The 17165-nt window shown below is 37.0% G+C and overlaps 1 protein-coding gene across 4 annotated transcripts in view; it reads left to right on the top strand.

The window, feature by feature from the left end:
• PRLR (prolactin receptor) overlaps positions 1 to 17165 on the top strand; it is a 221702-nt gene that overhangs the window by 98267 nt on the left and 106270 nt on the right. The window contains exon 1 of one of the 4 annotated variants that reach the window (XM_072605872.1): positions 547 to 616. The exons of the other annotated variants lie outside the window; for them this stretch is intronic. The gene's annotated coding sequence lies outside the window, so the exon portion shown is untranslated. Of the gene's footprint in view, positions 1 to 546; positions 617 to 17165 lie in introns of those variants that run through there. 4 annotated transcript variants of the gene reach the window in all.

Genomic DNA, 17165 nt, shown 5'->3' on the forward strand with positions numbered 1-17165 from the left:
AGGCACTGACAGTTACTCTCTTTGTGATTCTGAGTCAGTCACTTAATCCCTTGGAATCTCTCTCCATCTGTAAAATGGGTCTACCTAACTCACAGCATTACAGCAGTAAAAGAAAAAAAAAGTACTTTGCAAAAGTGAAATAAATTAAAATGATTATTATTACTAATATGGTTATTATTTAAAAGGGGGCTGTCTTGGGATAAAATGAAGGTTTGGAGGAGATATAGTAAGGTGTTTAAATAGAGACTAGATGGCACTTGTCAGGGATGGTATAAATAAGATCCATGATTTGAGTAAGATCTATACTAGATGTTCTTTATCTAATTCTGAAATTTCATGAAACTGTAATTAAGTAGACACATGCTAGGAGATGCCAGTTAGGATGCAACTCCTAGGTGAAATAGGAGGAGGAAAGATGTGTGTGTGCGTTCGTCCTTCGTTGTTGAAGAAGACCATGCCATCAGAGGAATGATGGCTTGACTTGCACTTGACTTTGTTTTGAGTGAGGGAGGGCTGTGCAGGTCACCAGCTTCACTTCTCCTCCAGAGCCATCTGAATCCAGTGACCAGATATTCATCAGGATGACTGGAGATGATCCAGGATGGGGCAATTGAGGGTAAGTGACTTGCCCAAGGTCACGTAGCATGTCAGTGTCAAGTGTCTGAGGTGAGATTTGAACTCAGGTCCTCCTGACTCCTGCACTGGTACTCTTATCCACCGACCACCTAGCTGCCCCAGAGGAGGAAAGATAAGAAGGAGAAAAAGGATAATAACAATTATTCTTTTTCTTGTTGCTACAGTGATTCACGGTAAGCTCCATGAATCAGAACATTGTGCTAATGAACCTAAGTTTTTGATTCAATTCCTGTACAGGTTTTTTCAGTCTCTATAGATGGTCACTCTAACCTTGACCAATTTTTCTCTGGTCTATATTAAGCCTTACAAATAAATAACGTACCCTGATGATAGTTAAAATTATAATCATTAATCTTTTAAGTTGAGGCCATCACCTGTCCCTTATGCAACCTCTGCCACTGAGTAAAAATGCCAGAGCATGTGGAGCTATATTATACTATGAAGGGAAATATATTTTAAGTAAGAAAACCAGGGCTCAAGTCTTGGCTTACTAGTTTTGTGATACTGAGCAAGTCACTTAATTTCTTGGAGACTCAATTTCCCCATATGTAATGAGTGGACATGAATAGTTTCACTAACTCACAACATTATGATGAAGACAGTACTTTGTCATGTGAGATAAATATGTTATTAATTATTATTCAGGTGAAATTTATATTTTAGACTTGTCGGAGACATTCTTATCTCACTGTTCTACAGGCAGAACTTAGAAAACATGAGGAGTTAGCTGAGAACAAAGAAAACCTCCAAGGTCTGGTTAGCTCACATCTTTCCACAGGAACAAATTCCAGCCACTGAAGCTTAGATATGAGAGTCAGAGGCCATTTCTGCTGCATTCCACTTGTTACTTTTGTACATAAAAAGCTATAAATGCAAAGTTTTAAAGTATCTCAGGGAAGCTCGAAATATAATGAGAATCTATGTTAAAAAATTTATTTTTAAAATGATCATCATTACTGAAGGATAATTAGTGAATACTGTAGATGACAGAAGTTGAGTAGAGTCAAAAAAAGATTACTTAAATATCTTTTAGGTTCTTTCAAATGAGGACAAATAACTTTCAAAATAACACTGAGGTTTTGAGATGAATCAGTTAATTTTTGCTTAGTTGTTTTACTTTGTTATGAAGAAGGGATTTTAAGGCATAGGGAGAATCAGAAGAGGTTCCCACACCACAATAGGACCACATCATAGGATTTCCAATTTAGAACTGAAAGGGTGGTTGAATTCAAGTCCTTCATTTTAAAAATGAGGAAACTAAGTCACAGACAGAGGAAAAGGTTGTCCTGCGTTCAAACAGATTGAAAGGGGCAGAGTTGGGCTTTGAATTCATATCTTTTGACATCCCAATCCAAGGCTTTTTCCACTAAGCCATGCTGCCAATTACATCAATGAGATATATATATATATGTATGTGTGTACACATACATATACCTATACATAAGTATACATATATACACATATAACATGTGAATATACATATACATACATATATACACAAACACCCATACATACACATATACAGAGACAGAGAGCACACCAGGGAACATGATATTGCAGGGAAGAAATTCACATTCAACAGAAATTGATCTTCTTGGGGTGAAATATTGTAAGGGAGAAGGTACACTTGATGATCACAATTTTGTCTCAATTGGCCCATATTTAATAATTGTCTTGCCAATTTCCTTACTTTGTTAGGATGTTTAGTAACATATCAGTATTCCAAGAACTACTTAGTGCTCCTGATACATATCCAGAGATATACATCAAGAATGAGATTCTTTATCTAGCACTGCTGGGGAACGGGCAAGCTTCTCTTTGGTTAGTGATGGTGGTGGTCATGGTGCTCCTTCATTCTCAAAGAGGACCAGTGACATCAGAAAAGTGATGTCTTGACTTGCAAGTAAATTGCATTTAAGTAAGGCAGAGCTATGCAAAGTGATCACCTTCCCTCTCTCCTCCAGTCCAAGACAGAGGTCAGGGCTATTGGTGATGGCCCCAGATGCATTGGGAGACCTTGACCTTTTTAAACTAAGGTCTTTCCCAGGTCTCAGTTTGCCTGAGGTCACACCCATTTAGTAGTTTAAAGGCTAGGTAAAAATTGAGACAAAAGATAGCCTACTTTGCCTTCACTAAAGAATCAGTCTTGGAGGGGAAGACCCCCTCAGAGTTTCTGATCAGAACAGAAACAATTGCTATTTACAACTGGGACAATTAGTTTTTTTGTCTCATGTAGTTTTCATTTATGATCTCTTGAAAAATAGTTCTAGAAAACCAGGCTTTGATAAAACCCATTGGGATTTAAATGAATCTACCTGACTATGCCTTTAAACCCAAATCACTCTGGCTTTCACTGGTTGGCCAATAATAGGGCCCAGTTCAAGCCTCCCTTGCTCACTGTTTTGGGGCTTTGATGGCTCAACATGAGTGTAAATAACAGTTCTCTTGGGTGAAAATGTAACAGCTCTGAGACAGGGAAAACTTCCCCTAATGCTAGAGCACAGTCAAAGAGATAATTATTCAGGCTTGATTTGTGGCTCCGCTTGGTTTCCCAAAGTTCCGAGCATCCCCTGGCAGTCAGAAGGCAAGGTGGTCTGCTAGTATACCCTGGTGAAAGAGTCAAAGTCACAGAAGACTCAATGGAGATGAAAACTGGGGAGCTCAGGGAGTTCTGTCCTTGGCACTGATAAGAAAAGACTGATTCAAGAGCCCAGACCTTGAATTTGCAGACTTTTGTTTAAGTTCACAGGGGCTGAGCCAACCACACAGAGTTCAGTTTTACAGATTTCAGAAGCATAATGGGATCAATTAGCCCTGACAAATTCAACAAAAATGCAAGACTGAATTGCTTCAAGCATAAGCAATGAGCTTCCTGTCACCATCATATATCCCCTGCAATCATCTCCCCTGAGTCATAGGCAAGATGGCTTCTCCAAGGTATGCCCTTGTCTCACTTAGAACTGAAAGACTGAGACAAGATGAAAACATTAGAGGGAGAGTTTGAAATGTGCTCTGTAATATAAGAAGCACATATGGATGGCACAGCAAACTGAAATTTATCCCAGAAAAGGACACTGAGGATCTGGGCAGTGGGATTTTTTTTTTCAAATCTATCAGAGACTGAGGGCTTTATACCAGTATAAGTCAAAATAAGAAGAGGATAACATTTTTTAAATTAATTTATTTATTTTCAGTTTTCAACAATCACTTCCATATGTTTTAAATTTTCTCCCCCTCCCTTCCCCCTCCAAGATGGCATGCAATCTTATATGAGTTCCACATATATATTCTCATTAAACACATTTTCACTTTAGTCATGTTGCATAGAAAAATTAAAATGAAGGAAAAAAACCATTAGAAAATATAAAGCATAACAAAAGAGAAAATATTCTGCTTCATTCTGCATTCATTCTATAGTTCTTTCTCTGGATGTGATGGCATTTTGCATCGAGTCCTTTGGAAATGTTTTAGGTCCTTGCATTGCTATGAAGAGCTAAGTCTGTCAGAAACAGTCCTCACACAGTTGTTACAGTGTATATTGTTCTCCTGGTTCTCATTTCACTTAGTTCATATAAGTCTTTCCAGGTTTTTCTGAGGTTGCCTGTTCATTTCTTATAGCACAATAGTTAGTATTCCATTACATTCATATATCACAACTTGCTCAGCCATTTCTCAATTAATGGGCATCCCTTCAGTTTCCAGTTCTTGTCATTTAATCTACCACCACAAAAAAGAGCTGCTGTAAATACTTTTGGACATGTGGGTTTTTTTCAAAAGAGGGATAATTTCAAAGCTAGATTAGTCAGAGCAGCCATAAGTTAAGTTTTCTTCTGCCCCTAGTCCTGAACTGTACTAGGAAATGTGGACAGCCTTTTCTTGAGGGAATATTTTCTGGTTTGGTTTGGTTTTGCTTTTTCGTTTGTTTTTGGAGCATGAACCAGCAACCTGAGGAGTTGGCATAGGTTCAATGAGAATAGTCTAGGAGAAAACGAGCATCTTGGTCATGCTTCAGTCACTCTCTAGTGACAAGTGGAAAGACTTGGACCACCATAGCCCTTGCATGACTATAATCTAATAAAATATGCTAGGAGGATTAAAGCAGCTAACTTTGTTCCCAATTACTATAGTAATACAGGAATGATATTTTTGAAGTGTTACTATAGCTATACAGAGATACTGATAGAATATATTATTATTACTAGCATTAGCATTAGCGTTAGCATTATGATCTTTAAAAAGCCACCTAGGGTACTGAGAGATTAAACTACTTCTCAGGGTCACTCAGTCAAAATGAATCAAGATAGGACTAGGTCTTTTCTAGTTTAGGAGGGACTAGGTTATCTTTCTGTCTCTCATGCCATTCTGCCCTATGAAATCTAGTGTGGGTTTTTAAAAAAAACTTTTCAAATTCAGGAATGGCCCTCAACAAGAGGGAATCTTTTACCAAAAAAAGAAACTAGTATTTTTTTTCAGATACATCTGTGTTTTAATCTTCTATAAGCTTTTAAATATATAATATTTTATTTTTTCCCAATTACATGTTAAAACAATTTTTCAACATTTTGTTTAAATTTTGTGTTTCAAATTCTATCTCCCCTTCCCTCCCTACCATGCCCTCTCCCTGAGACAATAAGCAATCAGATATAGGTTAGACATGTGTAACCACGTAAAACATTTCAATATTAGTCATTTTCTACAAGAAGACTCAGAGAGAAATAGAGGGAAATAGCATGCTTCAGGACATATTCAGACAATATCAGTTCTTTCTCCAGAGGTGGATAATATGCTTCATCATTAGCCCTTTGGGATTGTCTTGGGTTATCATATTACTGAGAATGGCTAAGTCATTCACAGTTCTTCATTGAACAATGTTGCTGTTATTGTGTACAATGTTCTGGCTCTGCTTACTTCACTTTGCATCAGATGATGTATTTCCAGGTTTTTCTGAAATCATCCTGCTTGTCATTTCTTACATAATATTCCAGCATAATAATATTCTATCATGATCATACCACAACTTATTCAGTCATTCCCTAATTGATGGACATCTCTTCAATTTCCAATTCTTAGTCACCACAAAAAGAGCTGCTATAAATATTTTTGTACAAATAGGTCCTTTCCCCTCCTTTTTTTTGTCTTTGGGATACAAACCTAGTAGGAGTTTTGCTGGATCAAAGGGGATGCAATTTTATAGCCCTTTGGGCATCATTCCAAATTGCTAAGAAACTAGTTTTAACAACATAAACTAAGTATCACTCTAATTCACGAATTCAGTCATTGTTGTTCCCTCATGCAAATATCTGAAAGTGGGTTTTGCAATATAGATGTGAGGCCAGTTATATGAATCAGTTAGAGCTTCAGACTCTAAACTGGGCACTCTCTCAGTTGGCCAGTTAGCTTTAACTTCCACTGGACTCCACATGTGCACCAGTCACAAGAATCAGCAAGTATGGGTGAATCAGTGTAAATCTATCACATGATTTGAAAAACACAGAAAACCACAGAAACGCAGTTGACTATGAACTCAGATATTATCTAGTCCAACCCATAACTAAATAGGACTTCTCTCTAAAGTTCTCTTGCAAGCTATCCTTAGAGACCTCCTGTAATGGGGAAACCCCTTCATATATGTTCTAAGGAGCTGTGCTGTGAAAGGTTTATCGATGACGTTTTTCTAGCTAAGAGATAGAGAAGAATATACAACAATGGATAACTCATTCCATTTCTAGTTAGCATTCATTGTTAGGATGTTTTTTTTTCTTACATTAGTGATGATAGTAATTATAAATACAAAAATGGCCATCTATACATCACTTTAAAATTTGTAAAGTACTTTGCCCATTACATGTATTATTTTTCTTACACTGGGCCAAGAAAAACCTACCTCTACTAAACTTTTGCCTATTGTTTGTTGTTTTGGTTTTTTGTGCACCATGAAAAGCATGAATAATACCTCTATTATGTGTCTTCAAATTACTGAACATAGCTAAGCTCTTCTCCAAGCTGACATATTTCAGATAATTTTCATAATAATGATAATAATAATACCTAACATTTATACAGTGTTTTAAGGTTTCTAACATGTTTTACAAGTATTATCTTATGGGATCTTCACAACAACTCTGAGATGTAGGAACCATTATTATCCCCATTTTACAGATGAGGACACTGAGGCACAGAGAGGTTCAGTGACTTGCCTAAGGATCATAAAACTAGTAAGTGTCTGAGGACAGATTTGAACTGAAGACTTCTTGCTTCCACATCTAATGCTCTATACACTTACTGCAGCATCCAGATGCCTCAGATGGCAAGGTTTACAATATTCTGGTCATACTTTGGTTTGTCAATAGCTCTTCTTAAAGTGCAACAGCCAGAACTAGACAAAATACTTCAGCTGTGATGACCAGGGCAGAGCAGAGGGGGACTGGTACTTCTCTAAGCCTAGCTGGACATTCTGTCCTTCAGTCCAGTCTCTTGCCAAAGATCCTATTAGTTTTCCCTGGCTGCCATGCCACACAGTTGCTCAAAACAAATTTTTAAAAAGCATATCTTGCTAACGGTTATTCATTAGCACCCTCTTCATATGTTAAATGCTACATGCTCTCTTTAGATTTAAGGAGGCAGCCTCGTATAAAAGAAAGGGCACTAGCACTGGAGTCAAAGGGTCAGATTCAAATCCTTCCTTAGATGCTTACCGTCTATGACCTTAATTTACTTACTATCCCCAGGCCTTAGTCTCTTCTCCTATGAAATGGAGGAATGGGAAGAGATGGCCTCTGAGTCCATCCCAGCTCTAGATTAATAATCCTACATAAAAATGAAACTAGAAAAAAACATTTCAAATGTTTGGATATCAAACTGTTGACAGGAGACCACCCAGGTTCTTTTCTAGATCTGTTAGAGTCAGTTAACACTTAGACCATTTGGGTCTCCCTTTTTTGCTTCTTTCTTTTCCAGAACTATTGCTTTCAGCCAGTCTGGGCAATGTGGTGTTTTTTATTATCCTAGACTTCAAGCTCAAACTTTGTCTTTTCCTTCAGGAAATCTGAGTGTAATAATATGACCCAAAGGATCCTCAAAAGATGTCACCAAAATCAATAAAAAAATCTCTCTGACTCTTCAGCCATTGTGATTGATTCTAAAGTCTCCCAGCCAGACTCTTTCTGGAAGCTAAGGATCTCATTATCAGTTGCCTTTCTTGTGAATAGAGCAAGCCAGCAGGGCAGATTAGGAGAACAGGGCACAGAGTATGGAGCTGGCCACCTACGGGGACAAGGTGTCTGCTGTGCCATAAAACACTGGCTAGCAATACCCAGAGCAACATAGGCAGGAACATAAGGAAAAGAAAACGAAATCACTAAACCAACAACCTAGCCTCCAAAAAGCATAGAAATTCTCAGGATGCAACATGGCTGGCAAACGTTAAAATTAAAGTATGCGACTGGGACAGAAATCATACGTCTTTTGGGGGCTTGTATAATTACAATATTATCCCTGAGATCACCTCGTGGTAAATTCTACAACTTCTGGTTGGGCAATTTTGCATTCACCACTTTCTCTTAAACCTAATTTTCTTCAGAGATTCCCTTAATCTCTTAATCTTAAAAGAAGCAGTAAACTGGTTGATAGACACCTCCAGAAGAGAAAACCCTGACAGGCTGGCCTCTGGAGTTGTGGTTCTATGGAATGAAAGAATATCCAAAATCCAGAGTAACTCTCCAGGAACGCCCCCTTCAAACCCTTTATCTCAGCCTGAAGCACAGTTCTTCCAGAAAATTACCAAGTAACAAATCATTTGTGTGGTTATCCACCCCATCAGAGACTGGATCTCAGGAACTGTGCCCTGGAAAGCTATTGATGCAATTTTTCTAGCTAAGGTATAGGAAATAATATAAAACTCCATCAGTAAGATGGTTGTTGGTTGCTCGTAGAAACTTTTCTTTTGTTTTTTTGCCTCCTTTGTAAACAAATAAGCTGAAAACTGTTTCTGGCTGAGTTTTCTCAGAAAGTTGGTGTTTGGTTCTGTGAATCTATCATGGGCATTCTCCTCTCTATAAATGCAAATTGCAATCTATTCTCACTCTGTGTGGTTTTTATCTACATTGTTCCCATAGAGAATCTACCCAAGGATCAGTCTTTTTTTTAATATTGTTATCCATCATTTTATCACCATCATTGTGAACCAGTCATTTATGCCTTTGATGTCTTTTGTGATAATAGATGATTTGTATGTATTTTGTATAAAATTTGTAATTAAGAATAAAGTGAATGCATAAAATATTATATATTGCATATATAATATATGCATATATTATATATATGTGAAAGGAAGGAAGAAAGATGAAAGAAGAGAGGGAGGGAAAGAGGGAAGGAAGGAAGAAAAATGAAAGAAGAGAGGGAGGGAAAGAGGGAAGGAAGGAAGAAAAATGAAAGAAGTGAGGGAGGGAAAGAGGGAAGGAAGGAAGGAAGGAAGGAAGGAAGGAAGGAAGGAAGGAAGGAAGGAAAGAAGGAAGGAAGGAAGGAAGGAAGGAAGGAAGGAAGGAAGGAAGGAAGGAAAGATGAAGGAATAAACCAAAAAAGTAAAAGGAATGGTATTTCTGGAAAGTTTCCATTTCATTAGCAATTCTATTCGAAAATTATATTTCAATTAGGGAACTCTAGAACAGTCATCAGTCCCTGCTGAGAAAGACCAATGGAAAAGAACAATTGGTGATCATATAAACAGAATCCAGGTCAGCGTGTTTGACTTGACAGTGGGTTGAATGGGTGACTTTGGCCACGCAGCAATTCTCTGGCTCATTCATTCAGAAGATGACATATTATCTGGGGTACCTGCTAAAATGGGCTAAAAGTTGGGGACAACTCAATGTTTGAAAGTAGTCCCAGGACAAATAAAAGGAAACACCACCCATGGAACACATTTTAAAAATATGAAAATAGCTTCCAGAGGGTTTAGGTAAATCTATAGATAATAGTATCAGCATATGCTGAGAATTGTCATCATCCCCCGTCCCAAACTTTTTTGGGTGAACATCACAAAGGGCAAACTTGCCTTCCTTGAGGTGATCATCAAAGACAATCTATTGAACAGGATGGAACTGATATGGTATGTCTTTTGTAGATCAAATGCAAATGCTAGGGAAAAGCCAGATCAATCAATTAGCCAATCAACGAACATTTGTTAAGTTCAAAATATTAAACCCCATTGCCAGGCCCTGTTCTAGGTGCCAAAGATAAAGATACAAAAATGAAATAGTCCCTGTCCTCAATGAGCTTATGTTCAACTAGTGAAAAATAAACACAAACAAAAATATTAATTCAGGGGAAGAAATCATGTTCATATCATTGTTATCACTGCTTTTAGTTTGAGGAGTAAGCCAATGAGACCTTTGCCAAAAAGAGGCCAAAGACAAACTTTTCTAAAGCTACAAGTAAACTTGTCAGCAGACATAGAACAGATAACTCAAAGCACAAAAGAATAAGCATATTGGTCTTTTGAGGGTAAACCATACATAAACTAACCAGTATGCAAAATGTCAATACAAAGTTCTGCTTTCTAAAAATTATGGTTACTTTTTAGTCAGTTGATAAAGATTATAAATTTTATATACTCAATCTAAAGGCTAATATGACTCCGTGTTGGTCTTTTACAAAGCACCTGTCTAGACAAGTCCTAAACTTTACCCCATTCATAAATGAAGGCCAAACAAATTTGCACATATGTACATTTTTGCACATGTGTGAATATATACATTTTTGTATATATAATCTATGCAAATGTACATGTAGAACATTTGTAACTTGCATTTAATATCCTAAGACATTTTGACTTCTTGAATCTAATTATTACGATTTCAAAATAAGAATATTTCCATATCCTTTTCAAAGTAAGAAGTCATCTCAGCAGCCATCTATACAAACTGTACCCCAAAAAGAGTACTCATTGTAGCATATGGCCATCCTGTCAGTTCTTGAACACCTCCGAGGAAGGAGAACTGAATGCAACCAAAGGAGATCTTTCTACTTTTGAATAGTTCAAATTATTTAGAAGTTTTACCTAAATTGAAGCTAAATTTGAGTCTTTGTGGACAAGCTAAAATGTCCAGAAAATAGTTATGATGAAGTGCAAATCCACACAATGTCTTTTTTTTGCTCTGTTATCAGTAATGATGCTGAAGGAATCAGCCTGTCCTATACCAGACCATTATCATGACAACTTGTAGGCTAGCCCACACTATCCCACATGTGAAAGAGACAAATCATGTACCCCTTTAGTGTCAGTATATGCAAATATTATATCATATACATATATTATATAAAGGAAAGAAGGAAGGAAGGAAGGAAGGAAGGAAGGAAGGAAGGAAGGAAGGATAGATATCACATAGGGTAGTACCAATTTCCAGACATTCTTTAAGAACCCCACTCTTTATCACCTGGGAAATAATCTACTCACATTTGGAGATTGTGTTACATGAAGGAAAGCAGTAAGTTGGACCAATGTTCTATTTCACTAAAAGTCAGAATAGTTACCCAAGGGAAAATAAATTTTGCAAGACTGTTGGGAGGCTCTAAATGGACTATGATGAATCTCAGTGTTCATTAGATTAATTGAGTGTTTGTTCCATTGGCCATTTAATTTACATAGTTCTTAACCAAAACATCTGGAACCTATAGAACTAAAACCTCATTCCCCCCTTCAACCCTCCCAAAAAAACAATCCTTAAACTGAAAAATTAAATTTCTAGTGAATTCTCCCTATTTCCCCAGTCCTCCTCCTAAATGAGATCTGTTTTTTTTCCTGGTCTTTCTTAATAGCTAATATACATATTTAAATATAAACCAAACCTCCTTTTCAGAAAATCACATAATAATTTTAATTTCTTCTGTGCTGGCAAAAAGAATGTTATAATTTTTTCCATCCCAATTTTTGATTTATCACTCTTTTTTTGTTACCATTTGAAGAAAAACACTTTCCTCAGTTGACCTTGAATATCCCTTGTAGACAAAAGCTCTCAACTAATTTGAGTCTTGTTATCATTCAGCCTCCATTTGAGAAAAAAGTGCTAAAGCAGAGCTTCTTTGGTTGTTAACATCCCTTTCAAGAGAAAAACGATGAAGTTTGCCTGAATTTAATTTTGGCTTACAAAAGAACATTCTTTTTAAAATTATGGATCCTTTAAACTTAACACCCCACCCCACACCCAAAGAAGGGGGAGAACAAATTATTTTGAACCCACTGACTATCGGACTCTGAGGTCCATGAGGGCACAGACTGTTCTTGCCTAAGACAGAATCATATTTTTTCAGAAATCGAAGGAGTTTCAGAGGTCATCTAGTTGCAATCCACATCTGAAAATGAAGCTCAAGAAGGTTCAATGGCTCCCTGCTGCCTCTAAAATAAAATTATTTGACATTTAAAGTCTTACACAATCTGACTTTCATCTGTCTTCCCAGGCTGATTCCACATAACTCCCACTCACATGTTTGACATACCAGCCAAACTGACCTACATGATATTACAAGTCCCACTTCCTTGCCTTTGTACAGGCTGCCTCCACACATGCCTAGAATGCTCTCCTTCCTCACCTCAAGCTCTTGTATATTAAGAATACAAATCCTTAGCTTTTTTCAAGGCTTTGTTCAAACACCAGGACCTACAGGAGCCCTTCCCTGAACCCATGTCCTACCGTTGTCAGTGTTCCCTCCTGTATTAATAATGCATTTTTGCTTATTATTAATGTAATTTTGCTTCTTAATGGGAAGATCTTAATCGAAAGATATTGATATTAATAGATTAAATTAAAAATTAAATTTAATTTTTAACTTAATTCTAATTCAATTAATTTTATTTTTGTAAATTAATTTTAATATTATTTAATAACTTTATTAATAATAATACATTGATTGTGTTGATAATAATTAATATAAATTAATTTTAATTCTAATTAAAATATATTAATAGGCCCATGTGACCTCCTTAAGTTACATGGAAGCCTGAGTCACATGAGTCTGTGGAGGGAGGAATTTGCTGTGAAGGGGTGGAACAGATAAAGGTGGAGTTAGAACAGAGCTGAGAGGAAATGAGCGAGAGAGCAGTCAGAACTGAAGGAGTCAGGCAAGCCCTCAACTGACTATGAGTGAGAAAAAGGCATTTTGTTTAAGGGAGCCTGTTTATGATTTGTTTAAGGGACCTGGTTTGTAGGAAGCTTAGCAGGAGGAAGGCTTGGGGCTGGTGCTGTCCTCTGCATTGTGACTGTGTATGGATTTTTGATGCTATGATGGATTTGGCTTTCTGGTGTCTGAATAAATGTTTTGGTTCTATCTTCCATGTGGAGAGTCTGTGATATTTAGGCTATTAGTTTCAGAGAAGGTGCTGATCAGCATGGGTTATCACAGGTTCAATCCAAAAAGAAATGCTCACATATCATAGTCTTACAGTTACAAGGACCATTAGAGATCATCTGGTTCCTCCGCCTATTTTATAGTTGAGAAAACCAAAGCCCAGAGAGCTTATTCAGGGCCACACAGGTATAATTGAAAGAATCAGGATTCAAATCCTCTGTCTCAAAATCCAATGCAGTACTTCAAGAACTCAAATTATTCTACTATTTTATGGTTTTAAAAGTGCTTTAAACTATAGGCAACATAGCATTTGTCTCAGATTTTCTCTATTCCCCAACTATTCTGAGGAGCATATACAATGTTTGGTAAAAAGACCTTATTACACTGCCCAAGTCAACATATTGTTTTCCTTGAGAATGTAGGTGTCTAGAGGTGAGGAACTGTGTCTTCCCAAAGCCATAAAAGGTTTCCATTGCTGGGGACTCTGGCCTATCCTTGGAGAAGCATAGATCTGTGAGCTGGAAGTGACTCCAGGAAACCTCATTCAGTCCCATTCAATCTACTTTACATAGCCATGTTCTTGGACAGAAACAGAGATCCAGTTTTTTGGAAAATGTCTTTCAATTCGAGAGACTTCAAGAGTCATATGAACTGGCTACATTGCCAAGAAAATAAAAATGACCTTTGTTTGGTCATTTTTATATATGTTGTTTTTATATACGTGATTGGGGCAGCTAGGTGGTTCAGTGGATAGAGCACCAGTGCAGGAGTCAGGAGGACCTGAGTTCAAATCTCACCTCAGACACTTGACACTCACTAGCTGTGTGACCTTGGGCAAGTCACTTAACCCCAACTGCCTCATCCTGGGTCATCTCCAGTCATCCTGATGAATATCTGGTCACTGGATTCAGATGGATCTGGAGGAGAAGAGAGGCTGATGACCTGCACAGCCCTCCCTCACTCAAAACAAAGTCAAGTGCAAGTCATCGTTTTTCGGATGGCATGGTCTTCTTTGGCAATGAAGGACGAACATACACATATATGTAATCTCACTTCTCAAACTAAGCCAGTGAGGTATGGAGTATAAGTATCATTATTCCCATTCTAAAGATGAAGCAGTTGACACTCTCTGAAACTAAGATCACATAACTAGTTAAGTCCTGAAATTATGATTAAGACCAAGGCCTTGTGGCTCAGCATGCAGTGATCTTCCTAGGATGCCAAGCTGTCTCACATCATCATTATCACATGCTCACTGAGCATGGACAAGATTCAAGGCTCTTGTCTTGCCCTGCAAACTATGATCAAACTAAGCAATAAAATCACTTTCCCAATGATTCCTGCTGCTTTTCATTTTTTAAAACTTTCAGTTCACTGTAGACAGTTTCTAGCCACTTTAAGGAAACTTAGTTTCCAAAAACCAATTAGAATCTACTTGCAGCCCTGGCTACCAGACTTCAAACGTTGATTGCCAGTTTTCCTGGCCAACTTGACTTCCAAGTACCTTGTCAGAAGGCTAAATATTAGGTACTCAAAACAGTAATGGTCTTAGGGTCTAAAGACTACACAAAGATACACTAAACAAAGAAACCAGTTTTCTTTAGCCAAAATACTGACTCCTCCCATTGAAATGGAGCCTTTTCTGTTCAATTTTTATTCATCAGGAGTTGTTATCATCTAGAGAAGAAAATATGAATGCCTAAAATAAGGAAGCTCAAACAGAAGCTTTCTCTAACTCTGAGAGCTGTAAAGAGACCATACTATGGCGCTCCAATGGAGGATGGCAATGTCACATCAGGCCTTTATTCCATATAGTTATGTTCGGGAGGGACAATGTGTCACCAGGGGCTTACCCACACCATACCAATTACAAGTGGTGTTACAGTAGAATTCTAACGCATGCTTTCTTATCACTTAACCAATTACTTATGTTGTTTCCAAAAGTAAATATTAAGTGGGAGAGAGGCATACACACATACATAATTTTAACCTGAAAATGAGATTATAATTCAATATTGCAACTCACTTAAATTAGATGCTTCTAGCTTTTGCTAGAATGTGGTAGTGGAAGAGAAACCAAGGAAGCAAATCCCTCTTTTCTTCCCAATTTTGTTTCTTCCTTTGTTGAATGACCCTCAGGTCAACTGGACACTCCAGCTCCTGGTATTAGAAAAACAGACAGAAATATTATGAGCTGTCAGATAAAGGAGATCTCAGTAACTCAGCTTCAAATGTTCATCAGATAAGGCCATAGTAGCTGGTTTGTTTTTTGGTTGTTTTGTTTTTCATCCAGAGCTTCTGACTGTAATCAGGAGATTGGATATGCTGCATATTTTATTGTGAATATAAAAGGGATGAAGGATATTCTTCTAATATGTTCATTAGTTTCTTTACTGGGCTAGTAAAGAATATGTGTGTATGTGTGTGTGTGTGTGTGTGTGTGTGTGTGTGTGTGTGTGTGTGTGTGTGTGTGTGTGTGTGTAATTTGAGAGACTCAATGTTCCCATTGCACTTTTTCTGTTTTCATTTGTTCTTGAAATTCTAGTTCCTCTTTTGTGGTTTCCGAAAAACAAAGAGAAAATTACCTCTATTCAATTTTATATTCCTCCTGTTCCTTTTTCCTTAAGCCCTGATACATACATATATTGTATTCACTTCAGTTTTGACTTGGGAAGTGAAATGAATATAAGGCACACTGAACTCATGTCTTTTATCATAGCACATTCTAGAACTGAGTAGATGGAAGCTGTCCCTACCTAATGCTGAATATCTGGATAAAAATGGACAGGAACAAAATAGTCAAATAGATTAATGTACAGTACAAGATCAAACATTTGGAATGTTGAAGCATGTGGATAATTGAGTGATGGGTCGGATGCTTCATCTGGAGGTGTACTATTATTGAAATCAGTTGAAAACAAAGTAATAGTTCAATGCCAATGGCAATCTTGAATAGAAATGGGCTGTTCATGGACAAAGCAAGGCTAAAAAGTTCACTAGACGCCACTGGTATGTTCTCTGTCAATGGAGAAGGATAACACAGGCAACAGAGAAGCCTTTTTTTCCAAGCAAATGTATAAATATATTATAAATGTATAGTTATGGTTGCACACATAACTATACATTCATATTTATATAAATATGACTATAAAATATATTATGAATTTAATCCATATGAAAAAGAAACAAATATTCCAAATAAGAAATAAAATTTTTCATAAAGTCTTAGGAATCTAACAAGATAGAACCAATGAATGACTGAACAACAAATGGAAAAAATGTTCCAGTTCCCTTCTATGTATACCTGAAGTTCTACTTTCTCCAGCTTCGTTTGGTTGCTTGTTTTCTTTTTCTTTCAACATGTATGTATGTATGCATGCTACTCAATGTGTATTATACAGTTATGTGTGTAGGTGTATACTTGTGCATGTATTGTGTATGTGTGCTACTCAATCTACATGTAGTGGTTCTGACAACTTGTCATTAATTCGTATAATAATTGTATGAATTTTATTTATTGTTTTTTTATGCTACATTATTCTACTGCATATTCTGATTATTTCAATGGAGCTATGATATTATCAATGTAGGTATTCTTTCTAATGAGATAGATTCCAACCAATGTGTGCTTATGCATAAATCCTTCACATGCTAGTGGTCTTGCTCTAGAACTCTTGACATTATGTGGACGACAGTGCAGAACAAATGCCATCCATCTGTCATCCCCTGCCTTCCCTAGAGCAGTCTGTCTCCTTTTACTGCTCATACATCTGTCTGATGATTTTCTTTACATGGCTTCTCCTGCACAATTCAGCCCTAGTGATATGATACAACCTTCTCATGCCCACCATACACTCTTCAAGTGACTTACCATGTTAATTCTTTGCCCTCTGTGATATTTCATCAACCTAACCTATTTACATCAGGCAATTTTTGAGCAATATATGTTTATTTTATTTTTGCTAGAGATAAGTAGTGATTTTTTTTTTGTTAGAAACAGGTCCTTTCCCATTCTCCCCTTTTTAAATAATGTATTGATGACAAAATCCTAGCAATGGAACTTTTGAATTGAAAGACAGGATCACTTTTTCTGACTCATTGCATATTACCATAACTCTCTAAAGTGTTTGCATTTGTCTATAGTACTACTAAGAATGCACTAAATCCCTTTTCCCTGAGTTCCCAGA

The sequence above is a fragment of the Notamacropus eugenii genome, chromosome 4 (assembly GCF_028372415.1).
Source record: "Notamacropus eugenii isolate mMacEug1 chromosome 4, mMacEug1.pri_v2, whole genome shotgun sequence".
Taxonomy (NCBI): Eukaryota; Metazoa; Chordata; class Mammalia; order Diprotodontia; family Macropodidae; genus Notamacropus; species Notamacropus eugenii.